Below are 16781 nucleotides of genomic sequence, written 5' to 3'. Positions count from 1 at the left end.
GTTAAAGTAAATTGCTAAACGAGTTGACTTGACCTTATCTGACAGGTTGCGGGGACAGGGTGAGCCTTAATGAGTTTATTTTAATTTAATATTTATTCTATATTTTAGATCAAGAAGAGCGATTGGAGGAATTGTGAGAGACGCCCTGAGAGAGGCGCGGTTCGTGGACTGAGAGGAGGCAGATTGCCCTGACAGAGGCGCGCTGCACGCTAGGAGGCGGAATGCCCTGAAAGAGGCGCTCCTCGGAGAAGAGAGTCATTCGCCCTGAGAGAGGCGTGCGACGTAGATAGGGGTAGTCCGGCTCTGAAGGAGGCGCACTACGAAGGATGAAGGCAGAGCCGCCCTGGAAGAGGCGCATTGCTAGAAGGGACGTAGAATCGCTCTGAAAGAGGCACACTACGTAGGAAGGATGTAGGTCGCCCTGGAGGAGGCGCCCTACGGTGTAGGTAAGAATGGTTATCGCTCTCTGTCTAATGACATTCCCTATGAAGACGTCCGAATAAAATATTAATCTCTTCGATTATAAGTTACAGATATCTGAGGCTCTGGGTATGTCAAGGTGGATGTCGCGGACCTTGCCACTGGTGAGCGGATAAGGAAAAAGAAAAGAAAAAAAAAGAAAGAAAGAAAAAAAAATAAAAGAAGAAGCTATAAGGAATACAAGAACGCCCTGGAGGAGGCGCGCGTCGCCGCAGGATGAAAGAGAGAGCCCGACGTAGGCTTGAAGGAAGGATGACCTCGTCAGATAAGTAGCACTAATTTGCTCGATAATTTCAATATTAAAATTAGAATAGAAAGCTTATCTTTATATTTACAGGTATGGACTCGAGAGGTTAACGGAGAGAAGAATTGACACCGAAAAGATGACCGACGCCCGGAATGGACAGGGGCCGCGAACTGACACAAGTATGTATATTTCGAGTAATTACACGTAGACAATATGATTAATGATTACACGAATATATCTTAATAATTACGACTACGTACTCACTTCACTAAATTGTTATGTGTTACAAGAACCACTGGGGAACACACTGTCACGCGGGTGTACACGAAAATGTGGATCTACAATATTACTATTACAACATTAGTTAATAGAACTTTCCTTTGACTATGATTTCGCGCGCAGACTGGTTCCGGACGCGTAAATGATATTATAGATAGACGGCATTAATAATTGCCTGGAGAGGAAAAGATATAACACTTATATAGTTGATAGGAATAATTTACTGCGAGTGAAAATTAAGATAAAATGTCTTTAAGAGTGATAGATAGAAATCGATATGTATTGTGAGCGCCGTGGAAATCGAAAAGGGAAAGGAAGTATAATAGTGACAGTGGATACAATTAATCAAGAATAAATTTATACGACGGTAAACGTAAGAAACTGAAGGCTAATTAATAGTGTTCGCGATATGCTAGTCTCGAAGTCTCTCTGAGTTAATGATTTCGTGTGAATAATACCGAGTAATGAACTAGAAAACACTGATTCGAAGATATAATATTAATTACACCGTGCGAAAATTTGCGAGAGCGTATATATGATCGAATGTTATAAGGATAACCGATTATTAAGTCGTATGAATGACTGTCTGTACGTACAATGAATTTACTGGGTACTGTATGAATCGAGTATTGACTGCTGATCGAAAACTGATTATGCGAAAACTGAATGGTCGAAACGAACCGTACAACAGATTTTACTGTCGGGCGAAAGCCGAATACTCAATATGATCCGAACTGTCTAATGATCTGAACTGTCTGGACGAGAACTGAATACTCTGTATCTTGAGCACACAGTGCTTCCGTTTATATACCCGTCGCTGAGGGCTCCCACCTTCTGAATTATAGCGCGCACAACGTGGTCCGATCCTGGTCATGCTTGTTTGTCACGGGTATCACGCGCCGAGCAATAGTAAGCGGTCACGGTGTTTGTCTGAAATTTTCACGTGATCCGGCGGTTCCTGAATGTTCTAGAAGCTTCGAGACTAGCATTATAATATAATATCTATATCGTTATTTCTAGATATACCGCAATTATTACTAGCGTTACGATAACTTATCTGATTAATTACTTATTACCGCATTGTATTATAGCGTTGTATTTAAATAATCGTAGAGATACGAGAGCATTTCGCTAATTAACTTATTAATTAACAATTATCTATGATGTCGCATAATGTTATTCGTGGATTACAAGGTGTAAAATAGTCTACAGACGTTAAACTCGCTATTATATAACTATATGTATGTATGTATATCATTATAACTAGTAGTAAAAGTTTATATATATATATAAGTAATAATGGTATAAATGCACATGTAATATGCCGTGATATATTTATAATGAATGGATGAGGAGTGTGTAAGTGTGTACAAATGCATAAATTTAAGACAAGTTTATATTGTGAGAGGTTGAGTGTGTAATTTAAATGATACGCATGGAATATGTATGAATTAGCTATAAGATCCGAGACTATTGCGTTACCATGTATATAAATTATTTATAGAGTGTGTGTATTTGCGTGTTACTGGGTGGATAATATGTCTATAATAGTCAGGTACTGATTAAACATTGTGTAGACGATAAGTTTATAACGCGCGTACTTTTGTATCACCGGGTATATTAGGTAACTATTGTTATATAATTTTATGGTGTGTTTGTTAAGGAGCGTGTATCTATGTAATTATTTCTGGGTGTTCATTATGCGTTTATACTTGGTTTAAGTAGTGTATGATGTGTGTATTATCGTATCACCGTATATATAGTTATGGTCATTTTGTTTATTATACATATGTATATTGTAATTATCATTCATCCTCAATAAAATGATAAAGAAGTTTTGGGATTATTATCACGTTCAAGTTATTTCAGACACCTTATATAAGTAAGAGTTAATTAAGTAATTGTATATATTTGAGTGTGACTATTTAACTTTAGTTATCTTCCAGAGCTTTATTCGTTTTAAACTCTTTATGGGATATTTATATTGTTTTCACTTCAATATGTATATATATATACATTCATCTTGTGTAGTTCATTTTAATTATTATTGGTTTTACTTGATCACTTAAATATTGTCTGAGCCTCGAGGAGTTCTTGTCAGGTCATTATAATTTGCCTTTAAAACATCTGTGGATCATGATTTCTGCAGCGAGTCGCATATATATATATATATATATATATGTATATGTGACTGCACCAAGTTATCTCCATGGTTGATATATGAAATAATTATAAATGATAGCTGACCGGATTTTTATTGGCAAACCAAATTGGATTCATGGTAAGGAATTATTATGCAGATGATGTGTTTGATCGAATCTTTTATTATTGTTAAAATTTGAATTTACTGAAATCACTGCGCTACGGTGGAATATGAGTAAAATTGACAAGAAATTGAATTATTATATTTGGGTGACAGAATCGTTAGACATGTACGTTATTGTGGTATTAATTCGGCTTTGGGATATAAAACTGCATTTAATAGTGAAGGCATAATTATATATTGGAGGTGCGGATTAAAATAAATAAATTATTAAAGTTGAAAATATGAGGTGTTCCTGAAATAAAATGGGTCTATAACAATGTGCGCTTAACTTTTTATGGCGGGGCTGTGGCCCTATAAGTTGCTACCTTTTTTGGTTCTTCATTAGTCAAGACGCCAGAAAATATTTAATTAAGGTCACTGGGAGGGTTTTTTATGTGATGTTTAAATCGTTAAAAATTGGGTGCTTTCGATGTTGCGACAACTTTTGATATATTGAGAAAAGTGATTTAGACTGTGCATAGGAAGTTGCAATTGCACATACGAGTTACTTGGCTTGCTCAGTTTTAATAATTAATGAAAGTTCATATACAGGGTGTCCCGAAAGTACCGATCGGAGTTTATTATATGAAGCTTATGGAATTTAACCAAATGAATCGGTCGGTTGTTAAACACTATTTTATACTGATGTTTGGATAATATGACAATGTTAGTTTATATACCGGGTGTCAATTTATTAAGATGAACATGTATCGGGAGTTGTATTTCCGCTTATTCGCAGTTACGATCTCTTTCCTTGCGTGATTTTTACTTGTTATATAGATTTACTTTATATTTTTGTTATACCGGTGGTTAATTCTCGATGCGTGTGTCTATGGTGATGTGTACGTGTATGTTTGTGTTTAGTAAGAGTGATGACGATGAGGTGGAGTGAACATTGGTTTATATTATCGCTATTACTTAATTTACGTTATTCTATTGACACGTACTTAATATTATGTTTCCCTTTTATTTTTCAGGTACTGCAACTAGTGACAAAACTAAATGGGTATTTATAATAAAATTAAGATGTTCGACCGACTTGGTGGGTCCTTTCTCTTCCCTTTTTCAGGTGCTGAGGAGGCGGACCAGAAGGTGATATACCGGGTGGCCGGAAAATAGGTAAGAATTTGTATTGGACAACTAATTAATTATTCTCCTTCATTTTTAGGTAGGTGATAGGGGAGAACCAGTGATGGGGATAAAACAAGAAAAGAGAAGAAAAAGAAGAGAAAGAGAAAAAAAAGGATGTTCTAGCCGGAAACATAATAAAAGGTATTTATCGGCTTAATCTATTTTTGATAACAATTATATATATATATATATATATATATATATATATATAAAAAGAAAAAAGAAAATAAAAGAATTTTATAGGTGCTTAACGCTTACTATGTCTACCTAACAGGTGACGTATGGAGTCAACGGACGGCGACTGGTGTCAAGCGGAGGCGCTGGACGTGACACTCCTAATCATTAATAGATTCTGAGTCTAGACATTGCAAGAAATTCAAAAAAATCATCCCAGTGATGAATCGGTCGTTTTAATGTTTCAAGAGTACGATGAATTTGCATTATGTTGGTATACAGTTATTTCATCTTACTGGCCGATTCCTTCGTCATCCACTTGAGAGTTAACAAAGAATGTAGTACAGAGTTCACTAGAAGTCGTAGAATGATATCAACACTTCCCAAGCCTTTTGAAAATTGTCCGCTGTGAGAGTTATTTTTTAAAAGATGTGAAGCAGATCCAACTAGACTTGTCTTCAAATATTGAAGTTTCTCCACTGACATAAAGTTGGATTGGCTAAAATCAGAAAACTAAAAAGATCCTTGAAAGAAAGCCAGTCAGAAGGAGAACCATTGAATTTCAGGATGTCAATGCGAAGTAATCGCGCATGATGAAAGAACACAGGGATATTTGACTGTTGAGATGGTGCAGGTGTCACGTGCTGTGACCCACTGTTATCGTCTACCTAGGTGTCAATAACAGGGTTGCTCTCTATTTAGTTTTTGGGTAATTTGTCTAAATCGGCTATACCCAGGGCTTTGCCGAGAGCAGGATCAATGTGTACTAGGAACTAATAAATCAGAAGATTTTTTTACTGATCTGGAATGATGATAATAGAGGCTTGATTTAAAAACTCTTTTATGATATCGTCTAAATTGTAAATAATATTTTCTTTATTTTCTTCTATAAATTGGATTAATGTTTCTAATATGACTTCAGGGTCAACGAAGGGATTTTGTTGTAATTCAGAATCAGTTGTCTGAGGCCCCATTTATTTTATTTTATTTGACAAGGAAAATTAAGAAAGTTGAAAATAAAGCGATTAAATTTATGACATATGTATTAGAAAATGATTAAGAATATTAAGCAAACGCGTTGAATCTCGTTATTGTATATTTGATATAGTCTGGTGGTCAGAATACAATTCACTCGGCACTTACGAGAGGCTGAAAAAGTTCTAGGAACTCCATGACACCGTGACTATTATTGCGTATGCAATGAACGCGACGCACAATGACACTCGAGTCAATTAAAGAAAAAATAAAATCTAAAATTATATCTACAATAGTTTTAAATTTATTCAATTTAAAGTTGAAATGATTGAGGAATTTCGATTTTTTTGAAATTATAAATAGATTGTGATTAATTTGACAAATTTTCAATTACATTAAAATTGAGATAGGGATTAAGGTGGTTTGTGATAAGAATGGTGGGGGATTAAGTACTTACTATTGTTGTATAGTAGAATTCACCGTCGGAGCAATTCCAAATATATACTGATTTTGAAAGTTTTAATCTACGATTTGTATAATGTAAAAGCAAATTTCCCAGTAATTAATGACTGCTTTAATATGAAGAACAAAATTGAATTGAGAGATAGTTAATTCTCTTACATTAATAGATCGATTATTTTATTTTATTCTAAATTGCAATTTTCTTGATATAGTATTTTAACTTTATAATTCTTAAGAATGGTATTAAAATGTGAGTCAATTTGTAATTTTAAGAGTCAATAGTCTGAACTGTGAGTTATTAAAAAGAGATATGTATGTCTAGTTAACTGTATAAAAGATTTTTATTTCGGAGCTTGAAGGTGGAACAGTTTATTGCATTAATCGTAAAAGCATATATCTAGATTGTAATTATAATTGTTTTGCAAAATTGAAGTTGTTAAAGTAATATGATGTCATATAAATGTCAAACACGATGTGTTATAATAGTAGTTTAATTCGGAATTCTTTTCTTTTTTTTTTATTATATTTTGTTGGAATATGAGTGCGTTTTCTTTTTATTAAAATAGTAATATTCTTCTTGATTGATCATATGCGTATGTGTGTAGGTATTTAAAATAGTGATTTACCTTTATTAATGTCTCTAGTTTTGCTGATTTTCCTGGGCCTTTTTCTCGTACTTTGGACGTCATGGATCTCCCTCAGGGATGTCAGTGGTAGAGGTTGAGGCAGGATGCAGCTTGATTTCAACCAAAGGTTCGGGCCAGCCAATAAATTCGAAGGTTCTTCGCGAGATGAGAACTTCAACCGAGTCAGATGCAGGAAGCTGATCGAAAAGTTCTACGACAATTCTTCGATTGTCCGGTACGTTAATTGGATTGTCTTTTTCAACTTGACTGAGACCGTTATCACTGTTCGAAATTTGTCTCTGTCGGCGTAAAGCGGCACGTAATTGTCTATGTCGTTTACCGGCGCGACGAGAACCAGGCATTTACTATAAATTATAACCAAAATTTTATTCTAATTTAAAAAGTTATTCATTTCAGTTTGACAATCTGGATCAAGCGACATTCAAGCAGCTCATCGACTAAGTCTCAGCTCTGCTCAAACTAACACGAGGGGCACGCTCACTGCTCTATCCCAGGCACGGGTCTCGCTAACGCTCAAGATCCAGACGTACGTTAAATATTTAATCGATATTAAATTAATTATAGTAAATACTGGTTGGGGGTGAGGGAACACTGTATTAAAATAATTAACTTGTGAATATTCTGAAATAAGCGACTATGTATTTTAAAAGCTTAAAGATTTTACAGAGGTTGCAAATAATGATTACAAATGTTGTTCAAATAAAAAAGGTACAACCGCACTGTACCAGAAATTGAAAATTAATTAACAATAAAGTAGTAATTCTAAATTATAATGTAGAGTGAGTCTAAGCTCTAAATTATAATATAAGACGAGTCGCGAAGACGAGAAAGTAAAGTATTATTAAAGATCTACCTTAACGACACAAAGTAGCTGACGAAGATTAAGTTAAAATTGATTTTAGGACGCAGTGAATGTATAAAGACACAGAGACTTTTCACGACTTCGGACTAACGTTTCGGAGAGATGTTGAAGTGACTTATTAAGATGAAGTTACGAAAGCGACTTTTTAGGTTGATGGGTTGTTGACGACTGTTTTAGACGACCGGTGGTGAAAGACTGACTCCGTCCGCAAGCTCGACTGACGTTCTGCGCTCCGTCCCCACTTTCGGGTCACCTCCCTAGGCGTCCGGTGGATCCAAGACTTCCCGGGTTGGCTTATTCATCCGGTGGAGATGGATTCTTGCTCTTGGTGAGGGAACTCTCCGCCTTCGAAGACATCAGAAGCGGTGAGCTCTTCTTAATCTTAAGTTGATATTCAGCGGCGAATATCAAAAGGCACGTTGTTATAATATTTCGTTTCGTCGCTGCGTCGAGAGATAAGAATAATATTCGGTTTCATCGGGTCTCTGCGTCAAGAGATAAGAATAATTTTCGATTTCAATAAGTCTTTCTCGCCGTCGCCTATTGCGTCATCATGCGGATGAAAGGCTCTTTGTATTATAATAATTTCGCACTCTTATATTATAATTCTTTTTACAGCAAGAGAGACTTATTAATTTAACTATAGCAAGAGTTAATGTTCATTCTCAAAATTATTATGTCTCATAATTAATATTTCTTTTCTTTTCACTTTTTAATTTATGCTTTTATATTTAAATTTCTTTTAATTTTCTCTCTTGTTGTATTACATATTTTGTAATGACATATCCGTTTTTATTATAGTATCCATATGGAAAATTTAATTAATGCAATTTGGTACTGTTATTTTAATTTATAATTCCTTTCTATCATGATTCCTTATGGTTTTGCTTTAGCATAGGAGACTAGCTCTTCTTTACATATATATATATGAATATATATATATATATAGACATATATGTATAATACGTGTCATGCGTTATTTTTTTAGAATATTACTTTTTCATCAATTACACTAAGAGAAAGTCTTCCATTTAGATTTACATGTTGATATATAGAATCAGCTTATTAATCTTATTAAATATATTAATTTATATGGATTGGCATATATATATATATGGTTCTCAATGCCAGTGTGCGTATGCTTTCCGAAATGTACTTTACTGAATAATATTTCTTTTTCTTTATTTTTCTTTTCATTATAGTCATGAAAGTGTAAGATTTATAAAGTGATTGTTAATATGATTTAACTCTAATATAATTAGTTTGCAAGTGTTTCTGTAACAATCGCGTAATTAAATTTCGATGATTATTTTATTTCCATATATTTTAGTAAAGAGAATTTTATCTTTTATTTGAAAAGTTAATATATAGTAGTTTAATGATTACAAATATTTTTCTTATTTTTCTGATAAGGTCAGTTTTATTTCGTTAATACTTCTATGTAAGCGATGTCCAATTTAATAGCTATATAATACTATGCTTGATTAAATATTTTATTAAATTCAAGTTGAGATATATATGTATATCTCATACTTTGTGTTCATATCTCTAGCTGTACGTTTATATTTTGGAAAATTTAGTTTGAACTTTTTTGGCGGGACGTCACATGGGCCTCTTCCGAGCCGCTCGGACGTTTTCCAAGGACGGGGTCGGGGAGGCGGAAGAGGGCCGGCGCGGGCCGCACGGGCATAGCCCAACGGCGCCGGGTCGGTTCGGCCGTCGGAGCCGCTCGGACGTATTCGGAGGCAGGGTTCGACGGCGGGATGGAGCCCGACGGTGCATCGCGACCGTTTTCCTTCCGAAGCGGTGCACCGTCGGGGCCCTCTGACGGGAGGTAACTTCCGTCAAGGGCGCGTGCAAGCTGGTCGTCATGGCGGGAAGACTGGGCCGGCGAGCGGCGACCCAGTCCCAACCGTCCATGGGGCCCCCCGGGTGGCACCACCCGCTGCGGTATCCCGGAGGTCGGAGGCCGGGAACCCTCGAAAGCCCATGGAGGCGTCAAAACCTCCATGGGTGAGTAAGGGGCCGGGGACCAGTGCCGGGGATGTATATCCCCCGGCCCGTGTCGTATGTCACTCCCCCGGGGGAACTTGGGGCCCTGTCGTGGAGTGTTGCCGGTCATGTTTCGGGACACTCTGCGGCAGATGAGGGTACACCCTGGGTGACGGAGCTGCAGCGGGGAGCGGGATTATTCAGAATAATGAATTCCTAAAAAATAAATAAGAAGACTAAGGCGGAAACCACCGCAGAATTGTCTGCGGACGGAGCGACTGGGGAGACCTTTAAGGTGCCCGAAATACCCGAAAGCTCTGAGGGGAAGGATATGCCTTCGTACTCAGGGCCATCGACATCTGGCGGCAAACCTACCATCACGGCTATCCAGGATGGTACGGCAGGGAGAGAGGCGTTGGAAAGGAGATACCTCCAATTTCCAATGGCCAGAAAGACGAGCAAATGCCTTCATAACGCGAGGCATATATGCCATAGCTGCTAAGCGAGCGGGAAAAAGAGGAAACATACCGATACAGGTATAACTCCTGCACCTAGTGGCGAGGACTTGGCGTTCCCAGCGGGATCACGCGCTAGTAGCGTGGCGAGTACGAAGCTGGATCACACGCTGGGTCGTACTATGCTAGCTCGGAGGACGAGCAGTCGGACGTCAGCTCCGCCAAGAGAGGTAAAGGAAGGCCCATCACTACGAGTGAAGAGACCAGAGAAAAAAGGGAAACAAGGGCCAGAGTAAAAGAAGAGGCCAGAGAGAGAGGGGACACGGATTGGGCCTTAGGTGCCTCAATGCCCGAAGGACAGGCCTGGAAGAGATGCCGGGACAACCAGAGGGTAGCGAGGGAGATGTTCTTCCACTCTCCGACACCGGCTGTGGTGTCGAATACGATATTGCAACTTGCATTGCGTGACCATTTTTAAGAGCCTGCAGGTCTCCAAGAACATTAAAGATCCGCTAGAAGGAGAAATGAAAAAGGCTGTGGCGTCCATTATGGCTGCCACAGCAGTCCTTCATGATAGGACTACACAGTCCTCTCCGAACAGCGATGAAGCGGAGGAACTTTGGCATCAATTGGAACTCCTCAAAGCCGAAAAAGAAAAGGATACGAGAGAGCTCAAGAAGCAAATGGAGGAACTCGTTGACCAGGTAAAATTGCTGACGAACCAACTCAGTACTCGCCTGATCAAAGAGGGAAGCATCACAAAAAGTGAAAAGAAGAAGGGGTGTAGGAACCTTAGAGGACGGAATCGCATAGAATCTGATCAAGATTCAGATTCCGACAGCGAAGAGGGGCAGTCTCTCAGGCTGAGGACACCCCAAAAAGTCTCCCCAAAGAAGACCGCCTCGAGGAAGGGCAGACTATCTCCAGCATGCGTGTCCCCAAGCCTAATTGGTGCCCTGCATGGAGGTAAAACCGCAGGCTGCGAGTATAACAGAGGCACAGGGACCTCTTTTAAAGGGATCCCCTCGACCCCTTCCTCTAATCACTCGCCCTCCAGTCCAAAATGAGTTCGCAATTTTGTACGAAGCCCTCAATCAACACCTACAAATCGGTGTTGACTTGAGGGAAAGGATGCTGCGATTCTTCGAAGCAACGAACAGGCAGGGGGAGGCGGTCCAATCTGCTCCCCTTAACGCACATACCCAGCCGCCAATGGGGAAGGAGGCCGAGGCTGAGATCCCCTCGCCAACTCAGCCCAAGACGCAGGATATTGTTCCCAAAAGCAGCCAGAGGAAAAAAACGGCTAAGAAGGAAAAGAAGAAGGGAGAAAGCCAGGTTCGTGCTAACACCAAGATCTCTCCCCTCCCTTCCCTGCCGGTACACGCAGCCGATGAGAAACCTGAAAGGAAATCTCGCCAAGATGGGGAACCCTCTGAAACTCCACCCTCTGACGGAGGACCATTAGGCCCGGGGCCCTTCAACAAGAAGTCGACAGACCCCGGGACATATGGCCCCTCTGCGACCACTGAAACTCCGTGGAGCGTGGTGGTCGGACGCAAGGGAAAGAAAAAAGTAGGACAGACTCCCCTCCCCCCCAAAACTGTACCTGTTGCTGTGGCCCGGTCACTGCCCAGTGAACAGAATAAACGAAAGCGGGGGCAGGTAGCGGCGGGAGAGAAACCCGGTAAAATGAAGGTTCCCAAAACCTCAGCGGTCATGATAATCTGCCCAGAAGAGAAATATGGCGAGAACATGGCCGCCATCAGAAAGGAGGTAAAACTATAGACCAATTGGGAATCAAGGAAGGAAGCCTCAAGATAAGGAAAGGTCTCACCGGAGCCTTAATCCTGGAGATTTCCGGCGAGAACAAGGCACGCAAGGCGGGGCAACTCGCCGAACGTGTAAGAGAGGTGATTGGGGACAACAAAGGGGTGCGAGTCACATACCTCCAGAAAATGGCCGACCTCCGCATTCGGAGGCTGGAGGACTCCATTACACGGGCGGAGATTGTTGCCGCAATCTCCGGGGAGGGTAAATGCGGGTTCTCGGACGTCAAAGTGGGAGCGTTCGTGAAGGCCCCCCGCACCGGCCTCAATACGTTGTTAGTGCAATGTCCAATAGACGCGGCCAACAAACTAATACAGATGGGAAAGGTACCGATATCGTGGTACACGTTACCCATCGAGCTGTTGCCGCAGCTTCCTTTCCGATGCTTTAAGTGCATGGAGGAGGAGCATGTGCAGCAGCAATGCGGCAACGACCGATCCTGTGCCAACCTGTGCTTCCGCTGCGGCAAAGAGGGCCATAAGGCCAACTCCTGCTCAGAACAAAGAGTGCACTGCGCACTCTGTGCTGACCTTGGGGCACCCGCGGGGCACAAGATGGGGGGCATGAATTGCCACCCCCCAAAAAAACTCAACAGGAAGAAGGCCAAATCGATTCCTCCCTCCAAAAAACCCACCCCGTTGGCGGGAGGGGTGAAGGGGGGAATCGATAAGGAAAACCCAAGTCCGTTTTTGATGGAGGTCGTTGTGGGAGAAATCCCACAAGCGAATCAAACGGTCCCAACCGAGTCTGCGCCCGCGCCGATGGACACATCGGAGTGTCGCAAGCGGCGCGCGGACTCGATCAGGAAAGGAAACGAGGAGGGTGCGGGGGGCAAAGAGCTATGCTCCGACTCCCCCAAGCCCCAAAGGAAGCCACGCTTAGGTAAAACTAAGCGAGGCAACGAGAAAGAAGACACCCCTACCCCGGGCGCAATTGAGAACGTGAGTAATGCAGCATCGGACACTGATGGAGCTCCCCTTCCACGGCCCGGTGGCGGGGGGACTGAAACAACGGGGGCCCATTATACCGGCGTGAATGAGGACTTGTAAATTCCTGCAAGCAAATATTAACCATGCTCGGCGGGCGCAGGATTTACTTCTGCAGACTATTGCCGAGCGTGGTATAGGACTGGCGATCGTGTCGGAGCCGTACCGACCTCCATCAAAACACCCTAATTGGAGGATGGACGGCTCTGGCACGGTCGCGGTCATACGCGGGTCGGACAACCACAACCCCCCCTGTTCCTTACTTAAGTCAGGAAGGGGGTATGTGGCGGTGAAATGGGGTTTCATCGCGGTGGTGGCGTGTTACGCACCGCTTAGTTGGGGCCTTTCTCAATTTGAACTGTATCTGGGGGAGTTGGAGCACTGTATACGCAGCATTCTCCCCCAGGAGGTGGTGGTGGCCGGAGACTTTAACGTCAGAGCGCAAGCCTGGGGAGATCGGCTCACCACCCCCAAGGGAGAGGTCCTATTGGACTGGATGGGGGCTTTCGGGCTATGCCTACTAAACACCGGCAACAAGCCTACGTGCGACCGGCTGCTGCGGGGGGCGTTCATAGTGGATCTCACTATGATAACCCCCTCCGCGGCACGCCTAAATTGGTCATGGGGGGTGGTCGACCAAGAGACTCTGTCGGACCACCGATATATCGAGTTTGGTTGTACCACCCTCCAGCTCGGGAGCCCGACCGGCGGTGCGCCATCGCCGCGATGGAATCTAAAAAAGTTAGACCCGGATAGGTTGACGGCGGACGTCCAGGCCATTCTTTGGCAACACCATCCGCCAGAGGAGGGAGTGGGGAGCCTGGTGGAGGATGTCGCGCGCCTGGTAGACTCGATCACCCAGGCGTGCGACTTCTCCATGCCCAAGAGCAGGCCCCACTCGCGCCGGGCTGCGTACTGGTGGACGGAGGAGATCCTCCTCCGTCGCGGCCAGAAGACTCCTCAAACGCGCCTAGCGCCGTGGTGACGAGGCCTGGAAAGTCGAGGCACTCAGCGACTATCGGTCCGCTTGAGTGGCGCTGAGTGTCGCCATTCGCTTTTCCAGGGCGAGATCATGGGACGAGCTGATCGCGTCCCTTGACGCCGACCCGTGGGGGCGCCCATACAAGATAGTGACGAATAAACTACGTCACTGGGCGCCCCCCGTGACGGTAACCCTCCCCTCGGGATCCCTGGGCCAAATAGTCGGGACCCTGTTCCCGACTAACCCCGATCCTCGAGGTCTCGACTGGGGCAGCGCGAACACTGGCGCTGCCAAGGCCTGGTCCAGGGATCTCGAAATCACCGAGGAGGAGTTGAAGGATGCCGTTCGAGGGGTTAAGAACAACAAGACCTCTGGCCCGGACGGCATTCCAGGGCGCGTTTGGAAGCTCGTCCTGGAGGAGCCAAACCTATCCGGGTGGCTACGAAGTATTTTTAATACATGCCTCGCGGAGGAGGAATTCCCCCCAATGTGGGGAAGAGCCAAGTTGGTTCTTCTCCACAAGGACGGTAAGAAGGAGGGTGACCCGTCATTGTACCGGCCAATTTGCCTGGACGAGGTCGGTAAAATATACGAGAGGATTCTCGTTCGCCGACTCATCCAGCATCTGGCGCGCGATGAGGTCTTCCCTTCACGAGGAACAATATGGCTTCCGTGAGGGCAGGTCCACGGTGGACGTCGTACTGCGCGTCAGGACCCTCACGGAGTCAGCTGTGGAAACGCGGGAGGGTGGCGTTGGCTGTCGCTTTGGACGTGTCCAACGTTTTTAACACCCTCCCGTGGAAGGCAATCGGGGACGCGCTTAACACCCACCGCGTCCCCGAATACCTCGTGAGAGGTATTCGAGCCTACTTCGGTCACCGTAGGCTCGAATACAGGGACCAAGACGGCCGGGGTCACACCCGTCGCGTGTACTGCGGGGTTCCACAGGGCTCGGTGTTGGGCCCGCTGTTGTGGAACCTCAGGTACGATGGGGTCCTCCATACCGCCCTCCCTCTCGACTGCCGGGTCATCGGGTATGCCGACGATACCCTGCTGGTAGCCGAGGGGGACAACTGGGGGGAAGCCCTAAACAGGGCTAACAAAGGGGTGGCAGGCCTCGTGAGGGCCTGCCGGATTGGCCTGAGGGTGGCCCCCAGCAAGACCGAGGCGGTACTTCTACGACCGCTGGGCCGCTGGGGAGCCTCCCCTCATCTCCCGACTAGATGTGGACGGTACTGTTGTCCCAGTGAGGTCCCAGATTAAATACCTGGGGCTCCACATCGACGGCCGATGAAGCTTTGCGGGTCACTTTGACCGCCTGGTCCCGAGAGCGGAGAAGGCGGCGGCAGCGATTAGCCGCTTGCTGCTGAATTTTGGAGGGCCGGACGGTCGAGTGCGCTGCGTCTACGCGCACACCGTCCTTAGCATACTGATGTATGCAGCACCGGTGTGGGCGGGCGAGGCGATGGCCACTAGACGCATACAGGACGCGATGCGTCGCGTCCAGCGCAGGTTGGCCATTCGTCTCGTCCGATGCTATAGGACGCGGCGGCCACCATCCTGGCCGGACTACCCCCTTTGCATATGGTTGCCGATTCATACAGACGTCTGTATGACTGGAAATCCGCGGCGCGCAGGGGAGGAGTTACCAAAATCCCGGCCAGGATACTGGGCACCTGGAAGCTCCAGGAGAAAAAATCTCTCGAGCAGCGATGGATCGCGTCGCTGCACGAGCGCCCCCCAACATCTGGGGAGAGGACGATATCGGCCGTCCTGCCCTGTCTGGCAGAGTGGCTGGACAAGGCGTGGGGCAACAGTACATTCAGGATGACACAGGTGCTCTCCGGACATAGGCTCTGTTTGAAACATAGGCTCGGGTATCAACATCTAGCCCAATAGTAAATATATGATGAGCCCAAACAATAAAGCCTAAAAATCCAATTGCTATAAGAGCATAAATTATTCCTAAGGCTCCAAAGGTTTCTTTTTTTCTTCTCTCATTTATGATAATATGGGAAATTAGCCCAAATCCTGGGAGAATAAGAATATAAACTTTGGGGTGACCAAAGAATCAAAATAAATGTTGATAAAGAATAGGATCACCCCCTCCTGACGGATCAAAAAATGAAGTATTTAAATTTCGGTCTGTTAAAAGTATTGTGATTGCTCCGGCTAAAATTGGGAGGGATAAAAGTAAGAGAATTGCTGTAATGAGAATTGATCAAACTAGAAAAGGTATTTTATCAGTTGCGAGATTTTTATGATGTATATTTAAGATTGTAGAAATAAAATTAATAGCCCCTAGAATAGAAGATATTCCGGCAATATGAAGAGAAAAAATTGTTAAATCTACTGAAGGACCATTGTGAAATGCATTAGAGGCTAAAGGGGGATAAATTGTTCATCCAGACCCAGTTCCATCATTAATAAAATTACTTAATAAAAGTAGAGAGAGTGAGGGGGTAGAAGTCAAAAACTTATATTATTTATTCGAGGGTAGGCTATATCAGGTGAACCAAGTATTAGAGGGAAAAGAAAATTTCCAAATCCCCCAATTATAAATGGCATAACTATAAAGAAAATTATAATAAATGCGTGTCTAGTAACTATTGAATTATAAATTTGATCATTATTAATTAGTGCATTAGATGATCCTAATTTTAAACGAATAATTATTCTTATAGAAGATCCGATTATCCCAGCCCAAATTGCAAATAAAAAATATAGAATGCCAATATCTTTGTGATTAGTTGAATAAAGTCACTTATTCATAGTATATTTTTATTGATAATAAAATTATTTACTAAGTTTAAGTGAGATAATAATAGATATCATATCTGATTTAAGTAATAAATTGTAAATTTATTTAAGAAAATTTTAATTTTCTGATATTACATTAAATGTGTTATAAAAATATAAATTTTTTTATATATTTTATAGTTTAACTAATAAAAATATTAAATTGCAAATTTAAAGA

General features: G+C 43.0%; 1 pseudogene; it reads right to left on the bottom strand.

The window, feature by feature from the left end:
* Nucleotides 1-15626: 15626 nt before the first annotated feature.
* LOC140664997 (cytochrome c oxidase subunit 1-like) lies at nt 15627-16576 on the bottom strand (annotated as a pseudogene).
* Nucleotides 16577-16781: the final 205 nt, after the last annotated feature.

Source organism: Anoplolepis gracilipes, chromosome 4 (assembly GCF_047496725.1).
Source record: "Anoplolepis gracilipes chromosome 4, ASM4749672v1, whole genome shotgun sequence".
Taxonomy (NCBI): Eukaryota; Metazoa; Arthropoda; class Insecta; order Hymenoptera; family Formicidae; genus Anoplolepis; species Anoplolepis gracilipes.
The sequence above is the reverse complement of the archived record's forward strand: the minus strand, read 5'-3'. Positions and strand labels throughout refer to the sequence as shown.